An 11,084-nucleotide genomic window follows, 5' to 3' on the forward strand; every position below is an offset into this window, starting at 1 on the left:
CCTGCTTTGTGAGTTGAAGGGGTGCTTACCTGTTGTAGCTGAAAGGAGTGGATCAGAGAGAAGAAATCAGCAGCAGCCGGAGTGTCTAGGTGGATGTTCATGTCACCGAGAATGAGCATGGGACAGTCATGTTCAGGGATGGAAGAAAGAAAGACATATAATAATAATTAATAATCAATAATCATAATTAATTATTATTATTATTATTATTATTATTATTATTATCATCATCATTAACCAATTCCCTGCTGGAATGTGGGATCTCCTCAGGATTTTCGGATCTTTTATGAGTAACTTCTACACAAACCCAACCAATTCAAAAAATGAAGGATTATTTATTTCAATAAACAAATATCACTCATCACCACAGTACAATTATTAAAACCTCGTAGGCTAGGTTAATGCACGTAAAACCCCTCTTATGAGTCCTACTATAACAATAATATGAAAGTGACACATGGTCTGTTTGACTAAATCTAATCTTATTCTAAGATATTTTAACTAATGACTAAAATGTAGATTTTACCAAAGGGACTGTTAGAAATTCGGCAGGAAGAGTCAGGAGACTCGAGTTCTGCGTTGACTGGAGTTAGTCACGCACACAGAGGATCATGTGGGAGTACAACTGGATGATCTCAGTCTATCTCATGATGATCTGAAGTTTGGAAACTGGAGGTTCAAGGGTTTCCTCACATGCATCCAGAAAAGCACAACTTGGTCATCAGTCGGTCACCAGTTCAGTCTATAGCCAATTCATTGTGTACACAATCCAGTCTGTTCCTGCTGCCAGTCCAGTCTGTTCCCAATCCAGTCTAACACCAAATATTTTAGGAGGGCCTTATATACATTGGAGAAATGGGCGAAGGGAATGGGTGGAAGAAGAGGAGTTTGAGGAGGGGTAAGATCATTGATAAAGATGATCAAAGAAAGAAAGAGATACGATAGGAGAAAGAAGGGAAGAAAGAGGTGTGAGAGGTGTAAGAGGGGGAATGATTGGTGGGAACGAGGGATGGGACTGAGGGGGATAACAAAAGGTCACACAAAGCTGCAAAAAGAGCATATAGTTTCTCTCAGGACAAATAAGCATCCATCCATCCATTATCTACTGCTTCTCCGGGTCACGGGGGAAGCAGTCAGAGTAAAGAAACCCAGACCTCCCTCTTCCCAGCCACTGTTTCCCGCTCCTCCGGCAATATACTGAGGCGTTCCCGGGTCATTCGAGACATGCAGTCTCTCCAGCATGTCTCTGTCTTCCCTGGGGTCTCCTCCCCGTTGGACCCGCCCCAAACACCTCACCAGGAAGGCGTCCAGGAGGCATCCGGACCAGATGCCCTAACTACCTCAACTGGCTCCTCTCGACGTGGAGGAGCAGCTGCTCCACTTTGAGTCTCTCCCGGATGTCCGAGCTACTAACCCTGTCTCTAAGGCAGAGTCCAGACACCCTGCGGAAAAAACTCGTTTCAGCCATTTGTACCCACAATCTCGTTCTTTCAGTCACTACCCAAAGCGTAACCGTAGGTGAGGGTTGGGACATAGATTGAACGGTAAATCGAGAGCTTTGCTTTTCTGCTCAGCTCTCTCTTCACCACAACGGGCCTGCATTACTGCTGACACTGCACCGATCTGCCTGTCAATCTCATGCTCCATCTTTCCCTCACTCGTGAACAAGACCCATGGGTAAACTCCTCCACTTGAGGCAGGATCTCACTTCCAACCTGGAGAGAGCACTCCACCCTTTTTCGACTGAGTACCAAACTTGGAATCCTGAGACCACCAAACTTCTGCCACTTGGCTATGTCGAGAAATTCTGTCCATAAAAATTATGAAGAGAACCGGTGACAACGGGCAGCCCTGATGGAGTCCAACTCTGACTGGATACTAGTCAGACTTAATGCCAGCCATACGAACCAGACTCCTGCTCTGTTTATACAGGGACTGAATGGCTCGTAGCAAAGAGCCCAGTACCCCATACTCAAGAACACCCCCCACAGAATATCCAGAGTAGCATGGTCGAACGCCTTCTCCAGATCCACAAAACACATGTAGACTGGTTGAGCAAACTCCCACACACCCTCCAGGATCCCAGCGAGGGTAAAGAGCTGGTCCTGTGTTCCACGACCGGGCGGATCCGCATTGTTTCTCCTGGATCTGAGGTTCAACTATCAGTCAGACTCTCTTCTCCAGTACCCCCGCATAGACCTTACCAGGGAGGCTGAGGAGTGTGATCCCCCTAAAGTTGGAACACACCCTCTGATCCCCCTTCTTAAACAGGGAAACCACCACCCCAGTCTGCCAGTCCAGAGGCACTGACCCCCAATGTCCATGCCATGTTGCAAAGACATGTCAGCCAGGACAGCCCTACAACATCCAGATCTTTGAGGAACCTGGGGCAAACCTTATCCAACCCTGGGGCCCTACTGCCAAGGTGATTTTCCTGCCACCTCGGCCACCTCAGCCCCAGTGATAGATGAGCCCTCCCCAGAATCCCCAAACCCTACTTCCTCTGTGGAAGACGTGCAGGTGGGATTGGGAAAATCCTCAAAGTATTCCTTCCACTGCCTAATGACGTCCCCAGTCCACTACACAGCAGTACGTAGTTTCATATAACCAAAAGCATTACCCCACACACACACACACTATACACTACACCGCCGTCTACAGCCTCCCATGTGTTAATGTCCGCTATGTGCCCAGTATTACTGACAAGGAACCCAAATAAATAAACCTGCATTTAAATCAAGGTTAAAATTACAAAGAATTTAAGGCAAATTTATATTAATTATATTTGACACCAATCCAACGTTTATCCATTTGCTAAACATCATAGCAATTAGCCATTTAAAACTCTTTTATTATGTTTAAATATCAGCACAGCGAAAGAAGGAAATAAATCAAGTGAACACTAACTAAAATCTCTAAAAAAAAAAAAAAGGGCAGACTGATCCAACATTTCAGTTGTCCTTTTACAGCCCCACACAGCTTCGACTGCCGTCTCACGTGGCCTGGCAGTCACCCCAGGTCACGTGTTCAGTGCAGCAGTGAGTCACCATTGATCCGTGCAGCGGATAAAAGCAAGGACGACTCAGAAGGACAGAAGTCTGTTTCACCTCTTTGGTCGTCTTTAACAACAATAAGCAGTTAACTCCGATGACATAAAAATCCCATGTGCGACAACACTACTCCTCCTATCCACAAGAGAATTCCATCGCTTTATAGTGTCTGTTCCACCTGCACACAACATGCAGGAGTTCCACCCTTCCTCCCGACTCATTACCCATTTATGCAGACATTACAAGCCTCACAGCAGATTCCTGTGGATCATCAGCACTACACTGTAGAGGAATCCCCCCACAGATGTGGAGAGGACATTCTGGATCATGCAGAAGAGACGAGAGATAGTTGTAGGAGAAAACTAAAGAGTCACAGGGAGAGTTCAGGAAAACTGGAGAGTAAAGACCCATCTCTGTCTTCAGCTGTAACTGACCTCAGAGTGAAGATAATTTTAATATCTATTTAATTTCTGTTCTCCACAGATAAACACACTATGTTTTACCTCTTCACCGTCCAGTCTGAAGAGTCCTCACACAACATTTACCAGTTCAGTGCAGTGACTCTGCTGGACGACACACAGATGGACTCCTACAGCAGTCGGGACGGTATCAGGACTCCTAAACAGAGCTGGATGAAGGAGATAGAGGAGAGTGAGTGGAGAACAGGAACTGAGATGCTGAAGTATAAAGAACAGTGGATGAAAGAAGTTCTTCACTTACAGTTGGAGGCCTTGAGACACAACACGTCAGGTGAGAATATTAATTTATCTCTTAATTTATGATTTCATAATCTTCATGAAGAGAAGAGTTTGTAAATCCTACTTTTTAAAGAAGCTGTAATTGAGAAAGAAATGGTGAAGGTCCTGAACCTCACCATAACAGAGTCTACCTTAGGCCTGAGTGCATTAATGTGTGAAGAATGGGTAATGAGTGTGGTGTTCAACAGGGACTGGGTTTAGTGTCTGTGTGCAGCTGATTGTACAGTGTTGAGGGTGTGATGATGATTCCAGGTCTTCTCCTGTTTCAGAGCGTCATGTTCTTCAGTGGAGAAACGGCTGTGAGGGGGAAAAGCTTCCTGACGGCTCAGTGTCAACTTTAAACTGCATTAATGAATACGGCTACGATGGAGAAGATTTAATGTTTTATGACTGGACCTCAAGACAGTGTTCAGCCTCAGTAAAGGAGGCCCAGGAGATGGTGAAGACATTTCATTCTGGAAAAGGTCTAGATCCTGCTCTGGTTTGTCAAGACTGTTGGAGGTGGATGAAGGTTTATTTACAGTACAGTCTTCAACACACACCCAGTGAGTATCTGGAAATTTGTCGTAATCAGAGTCTGGGATTTTGTTTCCCACCAAAGAAACCACTCCCTGTGACTTTCTTTATCGTTTAGAAATTAGAAAACACAGCTCTTTACAAAAATATCACTAGGAAATAAATACACACTGAAACAGTGAACACATTTCTTTCTGAAAATGAGATTTAAAAAGATTTAAAAATGAATTCTGTCTGAGCGTTAAAGTGTGTATCTGCACTTTTCCTCTCTGCAGCTGTTCCAGATGTGCTTGTGTTTATGAAGAAATCTCAGACTGAGTCCAGCAGACTGACCCTGACCTGCCTGGCCACGGCTTCTACCCCAAAGACCTGAAGATGAGACTGAGGAGATTCACCACTTCACTCCCTGATCATCTACTAACATCCTCAGGAGTCAGACCCAATGGTGATGGAACCTACCAGCTGAGGAAGAGTGTGGACGTCCAGGAGGAAGATACAGCAGGATACGACTGTTCTGTTTCTCACGTCTCCTTCAGTGAAGCAGTAATTACACCATGGGGTAAATATATCTGTGTTTGTAACTGTAGACCCTGCCACAACGACAGATGTGTCCACACCACACTAACAATAACCTTCATTCCTGTAGGAAACGGGTGACGAGATCAAAACTTCACTGTGTTTCTCCACTTTAATCAATATTAACTTCTATAATTTTTGGTAAAACGCCACATTACATATGTGTTCTGTCTGATACAGTTCCAGTTCCACTGTGTACAAAAGGTTTTAGACTCCTTTCAGTGTCTCTCCTGAAGTCAAGGCTGTTAATAGTGAAGTAAAATCAGCTGATCCTGGCTGTTAGGACTCGTGCTGATGGGTTCAGATCTAGTTAATGTTCACTTGATGAACTCTTGAAGCAGTTTTCCAGTTTAATTCTGGTGCAGGTCTCAGTGTTGTTCTTGTGCTTGGCGACTGTATCCTCACCTGGAACAATAAAAACAGGTAAACCAGGCTGTTTATAGAGTGAGAGGAAGAAGAACACCACTGAAGTTCTAGAGACTGAGCTCAGATCCATTTTCTCTACACTGAGTTATTGGAGCCTTTATTAGGACGTTATTGTAAGATCCATGATGTTCTCACTCCAGCTCATTTAAACACTGATCAGGGGTCAGTCAGTCAGTGACTCAGTAAGAGTGTCAGCTCCTGTAGACAGACTCATAGTGCAGGAAACATTTAGTGCTGGGATGGGACTGATTTTCACCACTGCTCTGTTTACAGACGGAAGATGCTCCAACTGCAGGAATAATCTGAGTCCAGGAGAGATTGGAGGAGTGATTGTAGGAGTGATCTCACTGGTTTTACTGGGTTTAGTCGTCTTTATTCTCTTTAGGAGAAGAGGGAGGACTGGTGAGTACAGACCACATCTACACACTCTGCTCAAAGACATACAGTAAATAAACAGACTAAACCCTGAAAATGTACTACAGACTACATCTACTTTTAGAAAGAAAAAAAATCTCACATATTTAGAGCAGCTAGTGACATGTTAAGAGCATAAACCTCTAGTACAGCCAACGTACAGCCTTACTAAGGATTCATCCTTAAAATCTCCAAACATAATACAACCGAAATGTGAGTGAGGGGGATTGAGTATGAGCTGCATCACTAACTCATTACAGGGGTCATCAAGTAGGCCCCTCTCCTCATCAGTGTTTCACTGAATTAAACCCACAATGCCTCCGGATGGCTCAGCAGTGAAGTTTGGCGTCCCAGACCCATCCACCTCAAAGCAAGCTTTACATTACTAAATTACCCTTCAGCATCAACAACCCTAAATCCACACTGGCCTCGCTGGTGACTAAGGCTGTACCTAGCCCCACTTGCACCATTAAAGCATGCTCAGTGACACCAGTTCCATATGAACTTTATGTGCTACATCACCAACCATCACAAGAGCACCTCTACAGTGCATTTCTCCAAATAGTCTGCCTCTCCTCATCCAAAACCACAAGTGAGAGGGATTGAGTATGAGTGATTGAGTGAGTGAGAGGGATTGAGTAAGAGTGATTACGAGTGAGTGAGTATGTGTGAGTGAGAGGGATTGAGTTTGAGTGACTGAGTGGGAGGGATTGAGCATGTTTGAGTGAAAGGGATTGATTATGAGTGAGTAAGTACATGTGAGTGAGGTGGATTGAAGACGAGTTATTATGAGTGAGTGAGAGTGATTGAGTATGAGTGAGTATGTGTGAGTGAGAGGGATTAGGTATGAGTGAGTGACTAAGTATGTGTGAGTGAGAGGGATTGAGTATGAGTGAGAGGGATTGATTATGAGTGATTATGAGTAAGAGGGACTGAGTATAAGTGAGTTAGAGGGACAGAGAATGAGTGAGAAGGATTGAGTAAGAGTGATTGAGTGAGTACCTGTGAGAGAGTTAGTATGTGTGAGTGAGAGCAACTGAATATGAGTGAGTACTTGAGTATGTTTCACCATGCTGTTAGCCACAGCCTAATTTGGAACAGCACATATAAAGCAGTTATGTTGGTGAACACTATTGGGGGAAGGTGTGTTTTTTGGTGTGCCTGATAACGGGTGGGTTTGGCAAGCAGCGTTATGGTACTCTGGTGTGTTGCCATTGGAGGTGGCCCAGGTGGTGCTAAACAGAGCCTTCCCTAAAGTTTCTGCTGTTTTGTGGGATTAAACCATCTTTGTATTTTGTTTTATCTAGTTTTTTATTATTATTATTTTGAATAATGGCTATTAAAAGCCCTTGTGGTATTTTCCTGTTACTGAGTTTTTTTGTTTTTATTAACCCATCATTTGGTTATTTTGGATTGTCTTTTGCTTATATTAATGTTTGGACTACTGACAACGCTGAAGTTGGTTACTTATTCGCCAGTTTCTTATTCGGATTTTCTGTTCCACCTTAAATAGTGCAGTAGTTCCATTCTGTCGAACACAACTTCCATACTGTGGAAAAACTACATGTTTAGCTTCATTCCGTGGATATCTCTTTATTTTTCAATGTGTCTCAAAAATCAGAAAGGCTCACTGAAGACAATATAACAGACTATTAATGTCCTGAATATGAAGACATTATACTGTGGAAAAGTTTTGTAATTCATATATTAAATACTTACCCTTAATAAAATAAATACACAATAATTAAATACAAACACTACACAGAGAACCTGGAAATGATGAAGCACACAGTTTAAAGTTGATGACAGATGATAAACACAGTGCTGGGTTTGTGTTAAACTTCTCTGAGTTCAGCTTTATTTCTGTGTTCCTCTCTTAACCCCTGCTCTGCTGGATTCTCCTCTAGATCCTGAGACGGCTGCTTCTGAGACCAGTTCTGACTCAGGTAGGAATATTTTATTAAAATCACTGGGCATTTGTTATCTGCAGTTCATTAACTGTTGTGAATTAATGAATTAATAACAGATGTGAATTAATTAATGAAGACATGATTTTATTATTATTTTAGGAAGAGAAAGTGGATCAACTGAGAGCAGCAGTGAAAACATCAAAATGTCCACTGGCAGTTCATCTGACTCTGGTAATTGATATTATTCCTTTTATTTATTTCTAATTTCAGTTCACTTCAAAACAATAGTTTTCCCCTTGTTCCCTGTAGAGGAAGATGTAGAGCAAGTTTACTTTATATCACATGGAAAATCCACAGGGCGTTAGAGAGGAGTGAGGGTGTGTGTACACATTCTTTAATAGGGTGGTGATGGTCAGACGTGACTCTGTTGGTATAAATTTGCTGACGTGTGCTGCACGCAGTGCAATGTGGATCCACAGCCTTCACTGCCTCTGGTGGTCAGGAGGCACTCTTACAACCACAGTCACATTCCAAACTAGACATTTATCTTCAGTGGCTTTGCTGAGATTTAACTGAACTACAGACATTTGTAGAAATATATTTTTTTAATTTTGACAAAACTTAATGTTTAATGTAAATGTTTAACAGCTCTAACAGGAACTGTGTTGTTTTTCAGGTGAGGACCTCACTGGTCACCATCCAGACAAACAGTCACTTCTCAAATTTAAACTGCTGCAGGAGAAATGATGGTGAGTAAAATATAAATTCAGAGGTGTTCATTAGAACTGTAAATATACATGAATCAAACACACCCAGCCATAGAGTACCGTCTGAAAGAGGCTGGGAGGTTTAGACAGAAATGTGGACGAGTTTCTACACTTTTATCAAAAAGAAACTGAAAGGACAGCAAAACTGAAAACATGGAAAATGTACATAAAACAAGAAATATACAAAATAAAATCACTTTTAGGTATTTTTAAATATTCACACTGTGCTTTAGAATTTAATTAATTTCATCTGATCAACACTTTCTCTTCAAACTGAAATCCCCTTGTTATGGGTAGAAACTGTTCATTTTGGAGAAGTATACTTTAAAGGAGAGGTGTTTGTAAATAATGATTTAATCTGTTCCACAGGGAGCTCGCACAACTGAGGTCTGAAACATCATCTCGGTGGTTCAGGAGGAGGAGAGACACTGTGCTGTGTTCACTACATTAATCATCATCACTGTGGTTCAGGAGGAGAAGAGACACCGTGCTGTGTTCACTACATTAATCATCATCACTGTGGTTCAGGAGGAGGAGAGACACCGTGCTGTGTTCACTACATTAATCATCATCACTGTGGTTCAGGAGGAGGAGAGACACCGTGCTGTGTTCACTACATTAATCATCATCACTGTGGTTCAGGAGGAGGAGAGACACCGTGCTGTGTTCACTACATTAATCATCATCACTGTGGTTCAGGAGGAGGAGAGACACCGTGCTGTGTTCACTACATTAATCATCATCACTGTGGTTCAGGAGGAGGAGAGACACCGTGCTGTGTTCACTACATTAATCATCATCACTGTGGTTCAGGAGGAGGAGAGACACCGTGCTGTGTTCACTACATTAATCATCATCACTGTGGTTCAGGAGGAGGAGAGACACTGTGCTGTGTTCACTACATTAATCATCATCACTGTGGTTCAGGAGGAGGAGAGACACCGTGCTGTGTTCACTACATTAATCATCATCACTGTGGTTCAGGAGGAGGAGAGACACCGTGCTGTGTTCACTACATTAATCATCATCACTGTGGTTCAGGAGGAGGAGAGACACCGTGCTGTGTTCACTACATTAATCATCATCACTGTGGTTCAGGAGGAGGAGAGACACTGTGCTGTGTTCACTATATTAATCATCATCACTGTGGTTCAGGAGGAGGAGAGACACTGTGCTGTGTTCACTACATTAATCATCATCTCTGTGGTTCAGGAGGAGAGACACTGTGCTGTGTTCACTACATTAATCATCATCTCTGTGGTTCAGGAGGAGGAGAGACACTGTGCTGTGTTCACTACATTAATCATCTCTGTGGTTCAGGAGGAGGAGAGACACTGTGCTGTGTTCACTACATTAATCATCATCACTGTGGTTCAGGAGGAGGAGAGACACTGTGCTGTGCTGTGTTCACTACATTAATCATCATCACTGTGGTTCAGGAGGAGTAGAGACACTGTGCTGTGTTCACTACATTAATCATCATCTCTGTGGTTCAGGAGGAGGAGAGACACTGTGCTGTGTTCACTACATTAATCATCATCTCTGTGGTTCAGGAGGAGGAGAGACACTGTGCTGTGTTCACTACATTAATCATCATCACTGTGGTTCAGGAGAAGTAGAGACACCATGCTGTGTTCACTACATTAATCATCATCTCTGTGATTCAGGAGGAGGAGAGACACTGTGCTGTGTTCACTACATTAATCATAATCTCTGTGGTTCAGGAGGAGGAGAGACACCGTGCTGTGTTCACTACATTAATCATCATCTCTGTGGTTCAGGAGGAGAGACACTGTGCTGTGTTCACTACATTAATCATCATCACTGTGGTTCAGGAGGAGGAGAGACACTGTGCTGTGTTCACTACATTAATCATCATCTCTGTGGTTCAGGAGGAGGAGAGACACTGTGCTAATTCTAATTCTACAGGGCGGATGTGTTTAAATGTCTGCTGCACTTTACACTAGTGAAGAAACACAGCTATGAGTGAGAGAGAGAGAGACACTGTGTTCCTGACTTGTGCCCAGAGATTCCTGGTAGGCTCTGGACCCACTGAGACCCTGAAGAGGATGAAGTTCTTATAGAAGAATGAATGAATGATTCAGTGAAATTTAACTGCAGGTTTGCTTTGAGGACCAAAGGTTAAGCCATAATTGAACCCCAGAGTCTCTCTCAGTCAGAGCTACAGGACGAGGATCAGGACAAAGACGCTTGGACGTTGTACTCACACTGAACACACAATCATTGATATTTCCCTCCTCTGAGACTTTTATTTTGTAGGAAACGATGAACACAGAGGGAAACACTGATTATAAAAAGGAGCTTTATTTTTCTTTACTCCTCTAAAGTGAATTCTCCATGTGGGTTATGTGTATTAATATTAATAAGGTCATGGGAATGTGTTTATATATGGTTATTTTTACTGAACAAATCCTTCTACTTCCAGGACATTTCTGGTCCTACTTTCCTTTACATTGTGTGAAATTGTCTTTATGAATGAACCCATTGTTACAAACCACTCGCGCTCCAGCTCACCTGGGTATTAATTAGTTACACCTGCACCTCATAAGCCACACTCTGGTTGCAGCCTTTAAGGTTCCTCTCTCCCTTGCGGAGTATTGCCCCTTTCATGAGATTAACTAAACTGTCTAATTTTCCTCTCTGTCT

The 11,084-nt window shown here is 42.9% G+C and overlaps 1 pseudogene; it reads left to right on the top strand.

Annotated features, from left to right (window-relative positions):
- The first annotated feature begins 1,224 nt into the window (after window positions 1-1,224).
- Window positions 1,225-8,397, top strand: LOC136694901 (major histocompatibility complex class I-related gene protein-like; annotated as a pseudogene).
- The last annotated feature ends 2,687 nt before the right edge of the window (window positions 8,398-11,084 follow it).

The sequence above is a fragment of the Hoplias malabaricus genome, chromosome 4 (genome assembly GCF_029633855.1).
Source record: "Hoplias malabaricus isolate fHopMal1 chromosome 4, fHopMal1.hap1, whole genome shotgun sequence".
NCBI classification, from domain to species: Eukaryota; Metazoa; Chordata; class Actinopteri; order Characiformes; family Erythrinidae; genus Hoplias; species Hoplias malabaricus.